Source organism: Calonectris borealis, unplaced genomic scaffold (assembly GCF_964195595.1).
Source record: "Calonectris borealis unplaced genomic scaffold, bCalBor7.hap1.2 HAP1_SCAFFOLD_43, whole genome shotgun sequence".
NCBI classification, from domain to species: domain Eukaryota; kingdom Metazoa; phylum Chordata; class Aves; order Procellariiformes; family Procellariidae; genus Calonectris; species Calonectris borealis.
The window spans coordinates 1,126,819-1,143,891 of NW_027441455.1; positions in this window are offsets into that span (position 1 = coordinate 1,126,819).

Consider the following 17,073-nt stretch of genomic DNA (forward strand, 5'->3'; position numbering starts at 1 on the left):
GGCCGGCCCCTCGTGGATGAGAAGCGTCAGGACTTGACTTCTTTTGTGGGGCTGTAGCAGAGGTCAGAGTCTGTGGGAAGGTGGGAGGTGCTCGCAGAAGCCTGGGCATAGCTGGGCAGAGCAGCTCCCGAGGAGCGGCCGACACAGGGGCTTGAGGGGTGCAACTCCAGGGCAGGAGCTGTCAGGAAGGAGCGGGGTTCCTTCGCTGGCAGTTCAGGAGAAGAGAAGGGGTTTCTAAACTTTTGGGACCAGGGGATGGTTGGGAAAGGGAGGTGTGTTCCCGAGCCTTCCTGAGATGGGTTTTGCAGTTGGATTTGGGTGTCGCTGAGGTCTGTTCTGTTGGAGTGTCTGTGCAGCTGACGAGAGATACAGCAAAGTCGTGGGAGATGCAGAGTAAACCGTCCAGGCCTCCACATCACAAGGTAGAGGGCTGAACGTCAGGCAAGTCTCATTTCAGAAAGCATTATGTATGTTAAGGTCCATCAAAAAATAGCCTCCAGGACTGGGAGGTCTCTACGGGCTGCGTTTGGGGTGCTCCTGGGGCTGCTCGCGGGGGTCTCTGGGTGCCCAGAGGATGCTCCTGAGGGTCTTGGGGTGCTTGTGGGCGTTCTTGCGGTGCTCCTGGGGGTCTCTGTGTGCTCCCAGTATGCTCCTGGGGGTCTTGGGGTGCTCCTGGGGCCCTCTGGGTGCCCGCAGGATGCTCTTGGGAGTCTTGGGGTGGTCTTGGCGGTCTAGGGGTGCTGTGGGGCATCTGTAGGTGCCCCTGGGTTGTTGCTGGGTGCCTTGGGATGCTCCTGGAGCTCTAGGTGCGGGCTCTAGGTGCTGGTTCTAGGCCCTGGTGGTGCTGCTGGGGCGCTCCTCGTGGTCTTGCTGTGCTTCTGGGGGTTCTTCTTTTGCTCCTGGGGTCTCTCAGTGGCCATGGGTTGTTCCTTGGGCTCTTGGGGTCTTCTAGGTGTCTCCGAGTCCCCTTGGAGTGCTCCTGGGGTGTGTCTGAGGGTCCCTGGGTGCCTCTAGGATGTTCTGGGGGTCTTGGGGTGCTCCTGGGTGTCTCTGGGTGCCCACAGGGTGCTCCTGGTGTTCTGGCGTTGCTCTTCGGGTGCTCTTGTTGTGCTCCTGGGGGTCTCTGGGTGCCCACGGGGTGTCCCCGGGGATCTTGGGGTGCTGCTGGATGTTCTTGTTGTGCTCCTGGGGGTCTCTGGGTGCCCACGGGGTGTCCGCGGGGATCTTGGGGTGCTGCTGGATGTTCTTGTTGTGCTCCTGGGGGTCTCTGGGTGCCCTTGGGGTGTTCCCGGGGGTCTTGCGGCGCTCCTGGGTTTCTCTAGGTGCTCACAGGATACTCGTGGGCACCTTGGGGTGCTGCTGGATGTTCTTGTTGTGCCCCTGGGAGCCTTGGGGTGTTCTAGGTGCCTCTGGGTAGCCTTGGGGTTCCCCTGGGGTGCTCCTGGAGGATTGTGGGCAGTCCTTGTGTCTCCTGAGTGCCTGTGGGGTGCTCCTGGGGATCTCTGGGGGCCCGTGGGGTGCTCCTGGGAGTCTCTAGGTCCCCATGGGGTGTTCCTGGGGGTCTTGGGGTGCTCCTGGGTGTCTCTGAATCGTTGGTGATTTACAGCAAATAATTTGCTCTGCATCCAGAGATATTTCTGAGAAGGGATTCTTCCAGGATCTAATTCTGCTTTGTTGTTCAGTCCTACCCAGAACAGAGTTGTGTCAGAAGTGAGGTAGCATGCGTGGTGTTCCTAGAAATGAAGTCTGACCCCATAGCATTTTGGGTTTTTGAGAGGAAACCAAAGCACATCGTTTTGAATCATGATATTTTCGTTGCGTTGAATGATCTACTGTTCCTGCGTCGCTTGTGATGACATCTGTCTTTGTCTATCTACGCCCTAGAAAAAGTAAGTTGAAGTCCCTGCCTGGTCCCATTGCTGATGCAATAGCTGCAACTGTAGGAAAAACTTCTTTACTGAAAGAGTGGTCAGGCCTTGGAACAGGCTGCCCAGGGAAGTGGTTGGGTCACCAACCCTGGAAGTATTTAAAAGACGTGTAGAGGAGGTGCTTAGGGACGTGGTTTAGTGGGCGTGGTGGTGTTGGGTTGACGGTTGGACTCGATGGTCTTAGAGGTCTTTTCCAACCTTAAGGAGTCTAGGATTGATTCCAAAAGAGCAGGTATGGTGGTTTGCTGTGAGGGTGGCTTTCTCTGGTGCTTGGCATGCTGTAAACTGAAGGCAGGTGAGAAAACTGCCTGCTGCTCCTCTGGCTGCCTTGATGGCTCTGGTGGTTGGCCCCGCCCGATCCCAGGGGATTGTGGGAAGGGCGGTGGGCGGGGCCTGGGGGAGATGAGCTACAGCCTCTCCTCAGGGAGCTCATTCTGCTGCTGGGCTTCTCTGGAGGCGGTGGTCTGCTGTTGCTTCAGTTGATTGCAGCTTTTGAGCTGTCTAAGCTATTTGGGTAGTCTTGTTTTGAGATTTAGGGAAGCAGAGGGGTCTGTTTAAGCTAAGGGCTTCAGGACCAGGCAAGGTTCAGCTGCATCTATAGCAGAAAGGAGACTCGTATGCAGCTTTTCTTTTTTTTTCTTTTTTTTCCAGGTGGGTCAATTTGTATTGGGTGTTCAGAGGTGGCAAGATGTATGGTTTTGGTTCATAATCTGGGTTTGGTTTTTATTTTATTCCAGGTGCATTGTATTGTTTTGGCATTCCTGACTTTATTGAAGATGGAACCTTGTTTTTTTCCACCAGTTCTGCTGTCTATTTCAGAAGCTGTTGACATCATCTCTGGCTAGGAGCGACTGTGAGACTATTTAGCAGGGCTTGAGGTGAGCATCTTGTATGCCTCTGTCTATGGAGTTGTAGCGTTGTTCAAGAAAGCAGCAGGGACATAAGGCATGGTGTCTTTCAGCGTATGGAACGGCTCGTGGCCTTCGCCCACAGAGTATCATGTTGTCCCTAGAAGCGATGCGGCTGGCGGCCGGCCCCTCGTGGATGAGAAGCGTCAGGACTTGACTTCTTTTGTGGGGCTGTAGCAGAGGTCAGAGTCTGTGGGAAGGTGGGAGGTGCTCGCAGAAGCCTGGGCATAGCTGGGCAGAGCAGCTCCCGAGGAGCGGCCGACACAGGGGCTTGAGGGCTGCAACTCCAGGGCAGGAGCTGTCAGGAAGGAGCGGGGTTCCTTCGCTGGCAGTTCAGGAGAAGAGAAGGGGTTTCTAAACTTTTGGGACCAGGGGATGGTTGGGAAAGGGAGGTGTGTTCCCGAGCCTTACTGAGATGGGTTTTGCAGTTGGATTTGGGTGTCGCTGAGGTCTGTGCTGTTGGAGTGTCTGTGCAGCTGACGAGAGATACAGCAAAGTCGTGGGAGATGCAGAGTAAACCGTCCAGGCCTCCACATCACAAGGTAGAGGGCTGAACGTCAGGCAAGTCTCATCTCGGAAAGCATTAGGTATGTTAAGGTCCATCAAAAAATAGCCTCCAGGACTGGGAGGTCTCTACGGGCTGCGTTTGGGGTGCTCCTGGGGCTGCTCCCGGGGGTCTCTGGGTGCCCACAGGGTGCTCCTGGTGTTCTGGCGTTGCTCTTCGGGTGCTCTTGGGGGGCTCCTGGGGGTCTCTGGGTGCCCACGGGGTGTCCCCGGGGATCTTGGGGTGCTGCTGGATGTTCTTGTTGTGCTCCTGGGGGTCTCTGGGTGCCCTTGGGGTGTTCCCGGGGGTCTTGCGGCGCTCCTGGGTTTCTCTAGGTGCTCACAGGATACTCGTGGGCATCTTGGGGTGCTGCTGGATGTTCTTGTTGTGCTCCTGGGAGCCTTGGGGTGTTCTAGGTGCCTCTGGGTAGCCTTGGGGTTCCCCTGGGGTGCTCCTGGAGGATTGTGGGCAGTCCTTGTGTCTCCTGAGTGCCTGTGGGGTGCTCCTGGGGATCTCTGGGGGCCCGTGGGGTGCTCCTGGGAGTCTCTAGGTCCCCATGGGGTGTTCCTGGGGGTCTTGGGGTGCTCCTGGGTGTCTCTGAATCGTTGGTGATTTACAGCAAATAATTTGCTCTGCATCCAGAGATATTTCTGAGAAGGGATTCTTCCAGGATCTGATTCTGCTTTGTTGTTCAGTCCTACCCAGAACAGAGTTGTGTCAGAAGTGAGGTAGCATGCGTGGTGTTCCTAGCAATGAAGTCTGACCCCATAGCATTTTGGGTTTTTGAGAGGAAACCAAAGCACATCATTTTGAATCATGATATTTTCGTTGCGTTGAATGATCTACTGTTCCTGCGTCGCTTGTGATGACATCTATCTTTGTCTATCTACGCCCTAGAAAAAGTAAGTTGAAGTCCCTGCCTGGTCCCATTGCTGATGCAATAGCTGCAACTGTAGGAAAAACTTCTTTACTGAAAGAGTGGTCAGGCCTTGGAACAGGCTGCCCAGGGAAGTGGTTGGGTCACCAACCCTGGAAGTATTTAAAAGACGTGTAGAGGAGGTGCTTAGGGACGTGGTTTAGTGGGCGTGGTGGTGTTGGGTTGACGGTTGGACTCGATGGTCTTAGAGGTCTTTTCCAACCTTAAGGAGTCTAGGATTGATTCCAAAAGAGCAGGTATGGTGGTTTGCTGTGAGGGTGGCTTTCTCTGTTTGGTGCTTGGCATGCTGTAAACTGAAGGCAGGTGAGAAAACTGCCTGCTGCTCCTCTGGCTGCCTTGATGGCTCTGGTGGTTGGCCCCGCCCGATCCCAGGGGATTGTGGGAAGGGCGGTGGGCGGGGCCTGGGGGAGATGAGCTACAGCCTCTCCTCAGGGAGCTCATTCTGCTGCTGGGCTTCTCTGGAGGCGGTGGTCTGCTGTTGCTTCAGTTGATTGCAGCTTTTGAGCTGTCTAAGCTATTTGGGTAGTCTTGTTTTGAGATTTAGGGAAGCAGAGGGGTCTGTTTAAGCTAAGGGTTTCAGGACCAGGCAAGGTTCAGCTGCATCTAGAGCAGAAAGGAGACTCGTATGCAGCTTTTCTTTTTTTTTCTTTTTTTTCCAGGTGGGTCAATTTGTATTGGGTGTTCAGAGGTGGCAAGATGTATGGTTTTGGTTCATAATCTGGGTTTGGTTTTTATTTTATTCCAGGTGCATTGTTTTGTTTTGGCATTCCTGACTTTATTGAAGATGGAACCTTGTTTTTTTCCACCAGTTCTGCTGTCTATTTCAGAAGCTGTTGACATCATCTCTGGCTAGGAGCGACTGTGAGACTATTTAGCAGGGCTTGAGGTGAGCATCTTGTATGCATCTGTCTATGGAGTTGTAGCGTTGTTCAAGAAAGCAGCAGGGACATAAGGCATCGTGTCTTTCAGCGTATGGAATGGCTCGTGGCCTTCACCCACAGAGTATCATGTTGTCCCTAGAAGCGATGCGGCTGGCGGCCGGCCCCTCGTGGATGAGAAGCGTCAGGACTTGACTTCTTTTGTGGGGCTGTAGCAGAGGTCAGAGTCTGTGGGAAGGTGGGAGGTGCTCGCAGAAGCCTGGGCATAGCTGGGCAGAGCAGCTCCCGAGGAGCGGCCGACACAGGCGCTTGAGGGGTGCAAATCCAGGGCAGGAGCTGTCAGGAAGGAGCGGGGTTCCTTCGCTGGCAGTTCAGGAGAAGAGAAGGGGTTTCTAAACTTTTGGGACCAGGGGACGGTTGGGAAAGGGAGGTGTGTTCCCGAGCCTTACTGAGATGGGTTTTGCAGTTGGATTTGGGTGTCGCTGAGGTCTGTTCTGTTGGAGTGTCTGTGCAGCCGACGAGAGATACAGCAAAGTCGTGGGAGATGCAGAGTAAACCGTCCGGGCCTCCACATCACAAGGTAGAGGGCTGAACGTCAGGCAAGTCTCATCTCGGAAAGCATTAGGTATGTTAAGGTCCATCAAGAAATAGCCTCCAGGACTGGGAGGTCTCTACGGGCTGCGTTTGGGGTGCTCCTGGGGCTGCTCGCGGGGGTCTCTGGGTGCCCAGAGGATGGTCCTGAGGGTCTTGGGGTGCTTGTGGGCGTTCTTGCGGTGCTCCTGGGGGTCTCTGTGTGCTCCCAGTATGCTCCTGGGGGTCTTGGGGTGCTCCTGGGGCCCTCTGGGTGCCCGCAGGATGCTCTTGGGAGTCTTGGGGTGGTCTTGGCGGTCTAGGGGTGCTGCGGGGCATCTCTAGGTGCCCATGGGTTGTTGCTGGGTGCCTTGGGATGCTCCTGGGGTTCTAGGTGCCGGTTCTAGGTGCCAGTTCTAGGTGCCGGTTCTAGGCCCGGTGGTGCTGCTGGGGCGCTCCTCGTGGTCTTGTTGTGCTTCTGGGGGTTCTTCTTTTGCTCCGGGGGTCTCTCAGTGCCCATGGGTTGTTCCTTGGGCTCTTGGGGTCTTCTAGGTGTCTCCGAGTCCCCTTGGAGTGCTCCTGGGGTGTGTCTGAGGGTCCCTGGGTGCCTCTAGGATGTTCTGGGGGTCTTGGGGTGCTCCTGGGTGTCTCTGGGTGCCCACAGGGTGCTCCTGGTGTTCTGGCGTTGCTCTTCGGGTGCTCTTGGGGGGCTCCTGGGGGTCTCTGGGTGCCCACGGGGTGTCCGCGGGGATCTTGGGGTGCTGCTGGATGTTCTTGTTGTGCTCCTGGGGGTCTCTGGGTGCCCTTGGGGTGTTCCCGGGGGTCTTGCGGCGCTCCTGGGTTTCTCTAGGTGCTCACAGGATACTCGTGGGCATCTTGGGGTGCTGCTGGATGTTCTTGTTGTGCCCCTGGGAGCCTTGGGGTGTTCTAGGTGCCTCTGGTAGCCTTGGGGTTCCCCTGGGGTGCTCCTGGAGGATTGTGGGCAGTCCTTGTGTCTCCTGAGTGCCTGTGGGGTGCTCCTGGGGATCTCTGGGGGCCCGTGGGGTGCTCCTGGGAGTCTCTAGGTCCCCATGGGGTGTTCCTGGGGGTCTTGGGGTGCTCCTGGGTGTCTCTGAATCGTTGGTGATTTACAGCAAATAATTTGCTCTGCATCCAGAGATATTTCTGAGAAGGGATTCTTCCAGGATCTGATTCTGCTTTGTTGTTCAGTCCTACCCAGAACAGAGTTGTGTCAGAAGTGAGGTAGCATGCGTGGTGTTCCTAGCAATGAAGTCTGACCCCAGAGCATTTTGGGTTTTTGAGAGGAAACCAAAGCACATCATTTTTAAGCATGATATTTTCGTTGCGTTGAATGATCTACTGTTCCTGCGTCGCTTGTGATGACATCTATCTTTGTCTATCTACGCCCTAGAAAAAGTAAGTTGAAGTCCCTGCCTGGTCCCATTGCTGATGCAATAGCTGCAACTGTAGGAAAAATTTCTTTACTGAAAGAGTGGTCAGGCCTTGGAACAGGCTGCCCAGGGAAGTGGTTGGGTCACCAACCCTGGAAGTATTTAAAAGACGTGTAGAGGAGGTGCTTAGGGACGTGGTTTAGTGGGCGTGGTGGTGTTGGGTTGACGGTTGGACTCGATGGTCTTAGAGGTCTTTTCCAACCTTAAGGAGTCTAGGATTGATTCCAAAAGAGCAGGTATGGTGGTTTGCTGTGAGGGTGGCTTTTTCTGTTTGGTGCTTGGCATGCTGTAAACTGAAGGCAGGTGAGAAAACTGCCTGCTGCTCCTCTGGCTGCCTTGATGGCTCTGGTGGTTGGCCCCGCCCGATCCCAGGGGATTGTGGGAAGGGCGGTGGGCGGGGCCTGGGGGAGATGAGCTACAGCCTCTCCTCAGGGAGCTCATTCTCCTGCTGGGCTTCTCTGGAGGCGGTGGTCTGCTGTTGCTTCAGTTGATTGCAGCTTTTGAGCTGTCTAAGCTATTTGGGTAGTCTTGTTTTGAGATTTAGAGAAGCAGAGGGGTCTGTTTAAGCTAAGGGCTTCAGGACCAGGCAAGGTTCAGCTGCATCTATAGCAGAAAGGAGACTCGTATGCAGCTTTTCTTTTTTTTTTTTTTTCCAGGTGGGTCAATTTGTATTGGGTGTTCAGAGGTGGCAAGATGTATGGTTTTGGTTCATAATCTGGTTTTGGTTTTTATTTTATTCCAGGTGCATGGTATTGTTTTGGCATTCCTGACTTTATTGAAGATGGAACCTTGTTTTTTTCCACCAGTTTTGCTGTCTATTGCAGAAGCTGTTGACATCATCTCTGGCTAGGAGCGACTGTGAGACTATTTAGCAGGGCTTGAGGTGAGCATCTTGTATGCATCTGTCTATGGAGTTGTAGCGTTGTTCAAGAAAGCAGCAGGGACATAAGGCATGGTGTCTTTCAGCGTATGGAACGGCTCGTGGCCTTCGCCCACAGAGTATCATGTTGTCCCTAGAAGCGATGCGGCTGGCGGCCGGCCCCTCGTGGATGAGAAGCGTCAGGACTTGACTTCTTTTGTGGGGCTGTAGCAGAGGTCAGAGGTCAGCAGTGGGAAGGTGGGAGGTGCTCGCAGAAGCCTGGGCATAGCTGGGCAGAGCAGCTCCCGAGGAGCGGCCGACACAGGGGCTTGAGGGGTGCAACTCCAGGGCAGGAGCTGTCAGGAAGGAGCGGGGTTCCTTCGCTGGCAGTTCAGGAGAAGAGAAGGGGTTTCTAAACTTTTGGGACCAGGGGATGGTTGGGAAAGGGAGGTGTGTTCCCGAGCCTTACTGAGATGGGTTTTGCAGTTGGATTTGGGTGTCGCTGAGGTCTGTTCTGTTGGAGTGTCTGTGCAGCTGACGAGAGATACAGCAAAGTCGTGGGAGATGCAGAGTAAACCGTCCGGGCCTCCACATCACAAGGTAGAGGGCTGAACGTCAGGCAAGTCTCATGTCGGAAAGCATTAGGTATGTTAAGGTCCATCAAAAAACAGTCTCCAGGACTGGGAGGTCTCTACGGGCTGCGTTTGGGGTGCTCCTGGGGCTGCTCGCGGGGGTCTCTGGGTGCCCAGAGGATGCTCCTGAGGGTCTTGGGGTGCTTGTGGGCGTTCTTGCGGTGCTCCTGGGGGTCTCTGTGTGCTCCCAGTATGCTCCTGGGGGTCTTGGGGTGCTCCTGGGGCCCTCTGGGTGCCCGCAGGATGCTCTTGGGAGTCTTGGGGTGGTCTTGGCGGTCTAGGGGTGCTGCGGGGCATCTATAGGTGCCCCTGGGTTGTTGCTGGGTGCCTTGGGATGCTCCTGGAGCTCTAGGTGCGGGCTCTAGGTGCTGGTTCTAGGCCCTGGTGGTGCTGCTGGGGCGCTCCTCGTGGTCTTGCTGTGCTTCTGGGGTTCTTCTTTTGCTCCGGGGGTCTCTCAGTGCCCATGTGTTGTTCCTTGGGCTCTTGGGGTCTTCTAGGTGTCTCCGAGTCCCCTTGGAGTGCTCCTGGGGTGTTCCTGAGGGTCTCTGGGTGCCTCTAGGATGTTCTGGGGGTCTTGGGGTGCTCCTGGGTGTCTCTGGGTGCCCACAGGGTGCTCCTGGTGTTCTTGCGTTGCTCTTCGGGTGCTCTTGGGGGGCTCCTGGGGGTCTCTGGGTGCCCACGGGGTGTCCCCGGGGATCTTGGGGTGCTGCTGGATGTTCTTGTTGTGCTCCTGGGGGTCTCTGGGTGCCCTTGGGGTGTTGCCGGGGGTCTTGCGGCGCTCCTGGGTTTCTCTAGGTGCTCACAGGATACTCGTGGGCATCTTGGGGTGCTGCTGGATGTTCTTGTTGTGCTCCTGGGAGCCTTGGGGTGTTCTAGGTGCCTCTGGGTAGCCTTGGGGTTCCCCTGGGGTGCTCCTGGAGGATTGTGGGCAGTCCTTGTGTCTCCTGAGTGCCTGTGGGGTGCTCCTGGGGATCTCTGGGGGCCCGTGGGGTGCTCCTGGGAGTCTCTAGGTCCCCATGGGGTGTTCCTGGGGGTCTTGGGGTGCTCCTGGGTGTCTCTGAATCGTTGGTGATTTACAGCAAATAATTTGCTCTGCATCCAGAGATATTTCTGAGAAGGGATTCTTCCAGGATCTAATTCTGCTTTGTTGTTCAGTCCTACCCAGAACAGAGTTGTGTCAGAAGTGAGGTAGCATGCGTGGTGTTCCTAGAAATGAAGTCTGACCCCATAGCATTTTGGGTTTTTGAGAGGAAACCAAAGCACATCGTTTTGAATCATGATATTTTCGTTGCGTTGAATGATCTACTGTTCCTGCGTCGCTTGTGATGACATCTGTCTTTGTCTATCTACGCCCTAGAAAAAGTAAGTTGAAGTCCCTGCCTGGTCCCATTGCTGATGCAATAGCTGCAACTGTAGGAAAAATTTCTTTACTGAAAGAGTGGTCAGGCCTTGGAACAGGCTGCCCAGGGAAGTGGTTGGGTCACCAACCCTGGAAGTATTTAAAAGACGTGTAGAGGAGGTGCTTAGGGACGTGGTTTAGTGGGCGTGGTGGTGTTGGGTTGACGGTTGGACTCGATGGTCTTAGAGGTCTTTTCCAACCTTAAGGAGTCTAGGATTGATTCCAAAAGAGCAGGTATGGTGGTTTGCTGTGAGGGTGGCTTTCTCTGTTTGGTGCTTGGCATGCTGTAAAGTGAAGGCAGGTGAGAAAGCTGCCTGCTGCTCCTCTGGCTGCCTTGATGGCTCTGGTGGTTGGCCCCGCCTGTTCCCAGGGGATTGTGGGAAGGGCGGTGGGCGGGGCCTGGGGGAGATGAGCTACAGCCTCTCCTCAGGGAGCTCATTCTGCTGCTGGGCTTCTCTGGAGGCGGTGGTCTGCTGTTGCTTCAGTTGATTGCAGCTTTTGAGCTGTCTAAGCTATTTGGGTAGTCTTGTTTTGAGATTTAGGGAAGCAGAGGGGTCTGTTTAAGCTAAGGGCTTCAGGACCAGGCAAGGTTCAGCTGCATCTATAGCAGAAAGGAGACTCGTATGCAGCTTTTCTTTTTTTTTCTTTTTTTTCCAGGTGGGTCAATTTGTATTGGGTGTTCAGAGGTGGCAAGATGTATGGTTTTGGTTCCTAATCTGGTTTTGGTTTTTATTTTATTCCAGGTGCATTGTATTGTTTTGGCATTCCTGACTTTATTGAAGATGGAACCTTGTTTTTTTCCACCAGTTTTGCTGTCTATTGCAGAAGCTGTTGACATCATCTCTGGCTAGGAGCGACTGTGAGACTATTTAGCAGGGCTTGAGGTGAGCATCTTGTATGCATCTGTCTATGGAGTTGTAGCGTTGTTCAAGAAAGCAGCAGGGACATAAGGCATGGTGTCTTTCAGCGTATGGAACGGCTCGTGGCCTTCGCCCACAGAGTATCATGTTGTCCCTAGAAGCGATGCGGCTGGCGGCCGGCCCCTCGTGGATGAGAAGCGTCAGGACTTGACTTCTTTTGTGGGGCTGTAGCAGAGGTCAGAGGTCAGCAGTGGGAAGGTGGGAGGTGCTCGCAGAAGCCTGGGCATAGCTGGGCAGAGCAGCTCCCGAGGAGCGGCCGACACAGGGGCTTGAGGGGTGCAACTCCAGGGCAGGAGCTGTCAGGAAGGAGCGGGGTTCCTTCGCTGGCAGTTCAGGAGAAGAGAAGGGGTTTCTAAACTTTTGGGACCAGGGGATGGTTGGGAAAGGGAGGTGTGTTCCCGAGCCTTACTGAGATGGGTTTTGCAGTTGGATTTGGGTGTCGCTGAGGTCTGTTCTGTTGGAGTGTCTGTGCAGCTGACGAGAGATACAGCAAAGTCGTGGGAGATGCAGAGTAAACCGTCCGGGCCTCCACATCACAAGGTAGAGGGCTGAACGTCAGGCAAGTCTCATGTCGGAAAGCATTAGGTATGTTAAGGTCCATCAAAAAACAGTCTCCAGGACTGGGAGGTCTCTACGGGCTGCGTTTGGGGTGCTCCTGGGGCTGCTCGCGGGGGTCTCTGGGTGCCCAGAGGATGGTCCTGAGGGTCTTGGGGTGCTTCTGGGCGTTCTTGCGGTGCTCCTGGGGGTCTCTGTGTGCTCCCAGTATGCTCCTGGGGGTCTTGGGGTGCTCCTGGGGCCCTCTGGGTGCCCGCAGGCTGCTCTTGGGAGCCTTGGGGTGGTCTTGGCGGTCTAGGGGTGCTGCGGGGCATCTGTAGGTGCCCATGGGTTGTTGCTGGGTGCCTTGGGATACTCCTGGGCTTAGAGGTGCGGGTTCTGGGTGCCGGTTCTGGGTGCCGGTTCTGGGTGCCGGTTCTGGGTGCCGGTTCTGGGTGCCGGTTCTGGGTGCCGGTTCTGGGTGCCGGTTCTGGGTGCCGGTTCTGGGTGCCGGTTCTGGGTGCCGGTTCTGGGTGCCGGTTCTGGGTGCCGGTTCTGGGTGCCGGTTCTGGGTGCCGGTTCTGGGTGCCGGTTCTGGGTGCCGGTTCTGGGTGCCGGTTCTGGGTGCCGGTTCTGGGTGCCGGTTCTGGGTGCCGGTTCTAGGCCCTGGTGGTGCTGCTGGGGCGCTCCTCGTGGTCTTGCTGTGCTTCTGGGGGTTCTTCTTTTGCTCCTGGGGTCTCTCAGTGCCCATGGGTTGTTCCTTGGGCTCTTGGGGTCTTCTAGGTGTCTCCGAGTCCCCTTGGAGTGCTCCTGGGGTGTTCCTGAGGGTCTCTGGGTGCCTCTAGGATGTGCTGGGGGTCTTGGGGTGCTCCTGGGTGTCTCTGGGTGCCCACAGGGTGCTCCTGGTGTTCTTGCGTTGCTCTTCGGGTGCTCTTGGGGGGCTCCTGGGGGTCTCTGGGTGCCCACGGGGTGTCCCCGGGGATCTCGGGGTGCTGCTGGATGTTCTTGTTGTGCTCCTGGGGGGTCTCTGGGTGCCCTTGGGGTGTTCCCGGGGGTCTTGCGGCGCTCCTGGGTTTCTCTAGGTGCTCACAGGATACTCGTGGGCATCTTGGGGTGCTGCTGGATGTTCTTGTTGTGCTCCTGGGAGCCTTGGGGTGTTCTAGGTGCCTCTGGGTAGCCTTGGGGTTCTCCTGGGGTGCTCCTGGAGGATTGTGGGCAGTCCTTGTGTCTCCTGAGTGCCTGTGGGGTGCTCCTGGGGATCTCTGGGGGCCCGTGGGGTGCTCCTGGGAGTCTCTAGGTCCCCATGGGGTGTTCCTGGGGGTCTTGGGGTGTTCCTGGGTGTCTCTGAATCCTTGGTGATTTACAGCAAATAATTTGCTCTGCATCCAGAGATATTTCTGAGAAGGGATTCTTCCAGGATCTAATTCTGCTTTGTTGTTCAGTCCTACCCAGAACAGAGTTGTGTCAGAAGTGAGGTAGCATGCGTGGTGTTCCTAGAAATGAAGTCTGACCCCATAGCATTTTGGGTTTTTGAGAGGAAACCAAAGCACATCGTTTGGAATCATGATATTTTCGTTGCGTTGAATGATCTACTGTTCCTGCGTCGCTTGTGATGACATCTATCTTTGTCTATCTACGCCCTAGAAAAAGTAAGTTGAAGTCCCTGCCTGGTCCCATTGCTGATGCAATAGCTGCAACTGTAGGAAAAATTTCTTTACTGAAAGAGTGGTCAGGCCTTGGAACAGGCTGCCCAGGGAAGTGGTTGGGTCACCAACCCTGGAAGTATTTATAAGAGGTGTAGAGGAGGTGCTTAGGGACGTGGTTTAGTGGGCGTGGTGGTGTTGGGTTGGCCATAGAGTGCCCCAGCTTCCTTGATCAGGTTGTCCACCTCGGTGCAAATTAGCACCCTCTTGGACAACCTTCCAGTAAGAAGAGTGTATTAGTGTTCCCGCTTATAATGCTTTGACAAGAGGCAACGAGCACAAACTGAAATACACGAAACTCCATTTAAACATACGTAAAAGTTTTTTTGCTGTGAGGGTGGTCAAACACTGGCACAGGTTGCCTGGAGAGGTTGTGGACACTCCACCCTTGGAGGTACTCGAAATCTGACTGGACACAGCCCTCAGCGCCCTGGATGCACTCCTCGCCCGTCTCGACCACCGCAAAGTCAAGATCTGTGAGTGCGACCCTTCCCGGCTTTGCGTGGCAGCGCTTGCTTCATTATTCATTTGTTTGTTTGTTTAAAAAAGGTAAGAAAGAGGGAAAATTAAGCATTCCCCCCCCCTCCCGCCCTTCCCGCGTTCAGGTGGCGGGGGCACCCCCGGCCTCTCGCCGCGGCTCCTCCCGGGCCCCGCCGGTGCTTGCCGGCTGCAGAGCGGCGCTGCCCGTACCCCTCCTGCTGACCCCAGCCCCGGCCCCGAGCTCCGTCCGGCGGCTCTGGCGCTGGCTGCCGCCCGGGCAGGGCGCTGTCAGCGTGCGGGGCCGGTGGCTGCCGGTGCTTCCCCAGTGCCTCTCTCTGGCAGAAACCTGGTTCGGTGGGGAGAGGGTGTCTGCGGCGGGGGCGGAGGGGAGCTGGCTGGCTGTCAGGACCTCCAGCGCGGGGAGGTTTTAGCTGGGAGATGGCGCGGTGATCCTGCGGGAGGGCTGGGTGGGTTTGTGTATGTGTTTATGCCGGGTTTGCGCTAGACTTCGGATCAGCCGGGCTTCTGACAGTTCAGCCCACATGCCTGGTTAATTCTTTTGTTATGTGCATGGGAAGACCTCAGTAAATAGAAACCTGGATAGACTTTGCAGCTGGTTTTGTACCTCTCGGTTCTCCTGAGCTTCCGTTCTGTGTGCAGAACCGATCCCAAGTTTGTATTTGCAACTTCGTCCAGAGCACAAGCAGCAAGATCCAGATTCGGCCTCGGATTCCTAAGTAGCGGCAGTATGGGGAGGTTCTTGTTAAGTTTCTTTCTGAGCCTGTAAAGCGGTCCTCAGAAGTGACTAACTGTACAGCTAGACAGCTATAGGAAAAGTTTTTTCTGAGCTTGGTCCGACTTTGGAGAAAGGATCCTGTAAAACTTGTATCGGTTAAATGGAGTTTCATTTGTGCGTGTCCTAGCTCCCCACAGAGTAAGTGAAAGATGGCTTGCAACAGCAGCTTAGCTTTCTCCATGTGTTGGAAACATTCAGGAATCCAAAGAACTGTGTTGCAACTTCTGTGGCAGCTGTGTAAGGTATAAGCCTAGCCTGAATAGGTTGCTGCTCAGAGACCACTGATAGCTTTCTTTTAGACTGAAGTACAAAGCCTGCTTTGCATATGGCATACTTATGAACAAAATTGATAAGGAAAGCCTTTCGCAGATAAGAGTCAAAGAGTATGAATCCTGTATGGGTAACTTACCTATTTCATTGCAGAATTATTCTTTATGGTAGACTTCAGTATACGGTTCCTCCAAAGGAGGAAACCATCGTCATCCTTAGCGAAAGGCTATTTCTGTGGTTTGTAAGGGTTAGGGTAAAGTTTTGTGATAACCAGTTTGACTTTTTTGGTGCTTTGGTAACTGCTTGGCAAACTTAAGGAGCTTTTCTTCCTCACCAGGACAGGTATATCCTTTTCTGCCGATATAGTTATGTTAGTTTGGCATGGCATGGTGCAGTCAGACTTGAAATGGGAATGTTTTGTTCCTGTGGATATCTTCAGCATGGTGGTATATTACATTGATGCCCTGATAGGAAGCAGTATTTATTTATCTCTATTTTAAATAGGGAGCTAATTATTACTGTATGCTGATGCAACGCATCTAAAGGGAAGGGTGAAATGAGGCTAGTGCTGCACTGTGCAAACCCTGAAATTTTACATGGGTCAGACATTTAGTTATTGTATTCTCTCTTGGTCATCGTTTTGCACAAGTTATATATTTACTACATTTTTTTTTTATTATTGCAATTCAGTTCTTTGAGCTAAGCCTGTTATTGCTTTTAATTTGATGATCTTTGCTCTTGTCATTGCAATTCCCAAAATTGGACGCAGTTCTTATGTTTGGCTTTCTCCATTTGGTTTTCAATTCTTTGGTAAGTAGCATCTCTGCTGTCAAATTTAATTTTGTTGCTTAACAGCTGCTTAATTGCTGCTGCTAATATTTACTTTTCAAAGATCTCCTTTATTAAAGTCCACAAGAATTAATGACGATTTCTTTCTAATATATATATTTTTAATTGTATGAAATGCAGCCTCCTTGTAAAGGAAGATTATTTTATTTGCGTATCGGTCGCAAGGAATTGATGTGTAGGCTAAGCATAGTGACATGAAGTTGCATATAAAGACATGTCAATGCTCTTCTTATATGCTTTCTACATATTGTAATCTAGCCAAGGAGGTTGGGTGGGATGATCGGTTGTAGTTAGCGTCATGAACGTCTCTATAATGCAAGCCGTCAAGGCTCGTCTGCAAGTTTAACCCCGTTGCTGACATTAAAGGGAAATATCTGCAAAGCAACGAGAATGGTTTAATAATGCTGGCTTTGTTTGGGAACAATGACAAGGGGGATTTTTCCTTCCCATTTTTGAAGATACAGAAGCTTCATGGAGGAAACGGTTTGCTGTAGCGGGACTGTAAGAACAACAAGGATTGTAAACAAATTTAATTGCTTTCCCATTTACTAGATTCCTATTGCTCATAAACCTTTTCTTGTGGGGAAAAATGTTGTAAACGACTGTATGTCTTGTGGTGCACAGGCAGATGCAGCATGATGTTGTATCAGATGACTTAAGTATTTTGCTCTAGCTTTCAGGATGAGGGGGTAGGACATTGTACACCTGCTTTTCAAATCATGGGTAATTTCTACTTGAATAAATTGCTTTTGTTCTCTTTTTGGGGCCCAGACAATAATTTCCTCTTGGAACCAAAGGTCCCAGGGTGACTTTTGTGATCCCAGCGTGATCCTATATGGGAAGGACGAGAAGAGGACTAGCAAACTTCAAATCTGGGTCACAACCACTTCTTGGGAAGTAGCTGCAGACTAGCAGCTGGTATAAGCTACGCTACGTATGTCCCTGGTGCTTGGGAAAGTACGTACTTTGAAAATGTGAGGGTTTTTTCTTCTGTGTATTATCATCATTTTGTTTCCAAGTAAAATTATCCTTCAGATAACAGGGGTCTGTTAGTGTTTGTTTCTCACTGAGCATGGGTGGGGGTGTGAGGGAGGGAAAGCAGGCAGAACAAAGCTCTTTGTCTTCAGTTAGTCATTTCGTTACAGTCATGGACTGTGCTTGCTTGTCTGGCTGTACGGTGCGTCCTTGTGTGTGTGCAGGATCCATATGCTCCTAGACTGGAGTACTAGTAGGTAAATGTGTCTTGAATGATCTCTGCTGTTTCTCTTCTGTTACATATTCTTGATGTCCTGTAGTGAATGCATTAGTTTAAGTACATCCTTTCATGGCACCACATGTGAAGGAACTTTCTGATGTGGCAAACTGGTCAATGGTGTGCTGCATTGCAGTGGGTGCTACGTCTTTGCAACCCTTAC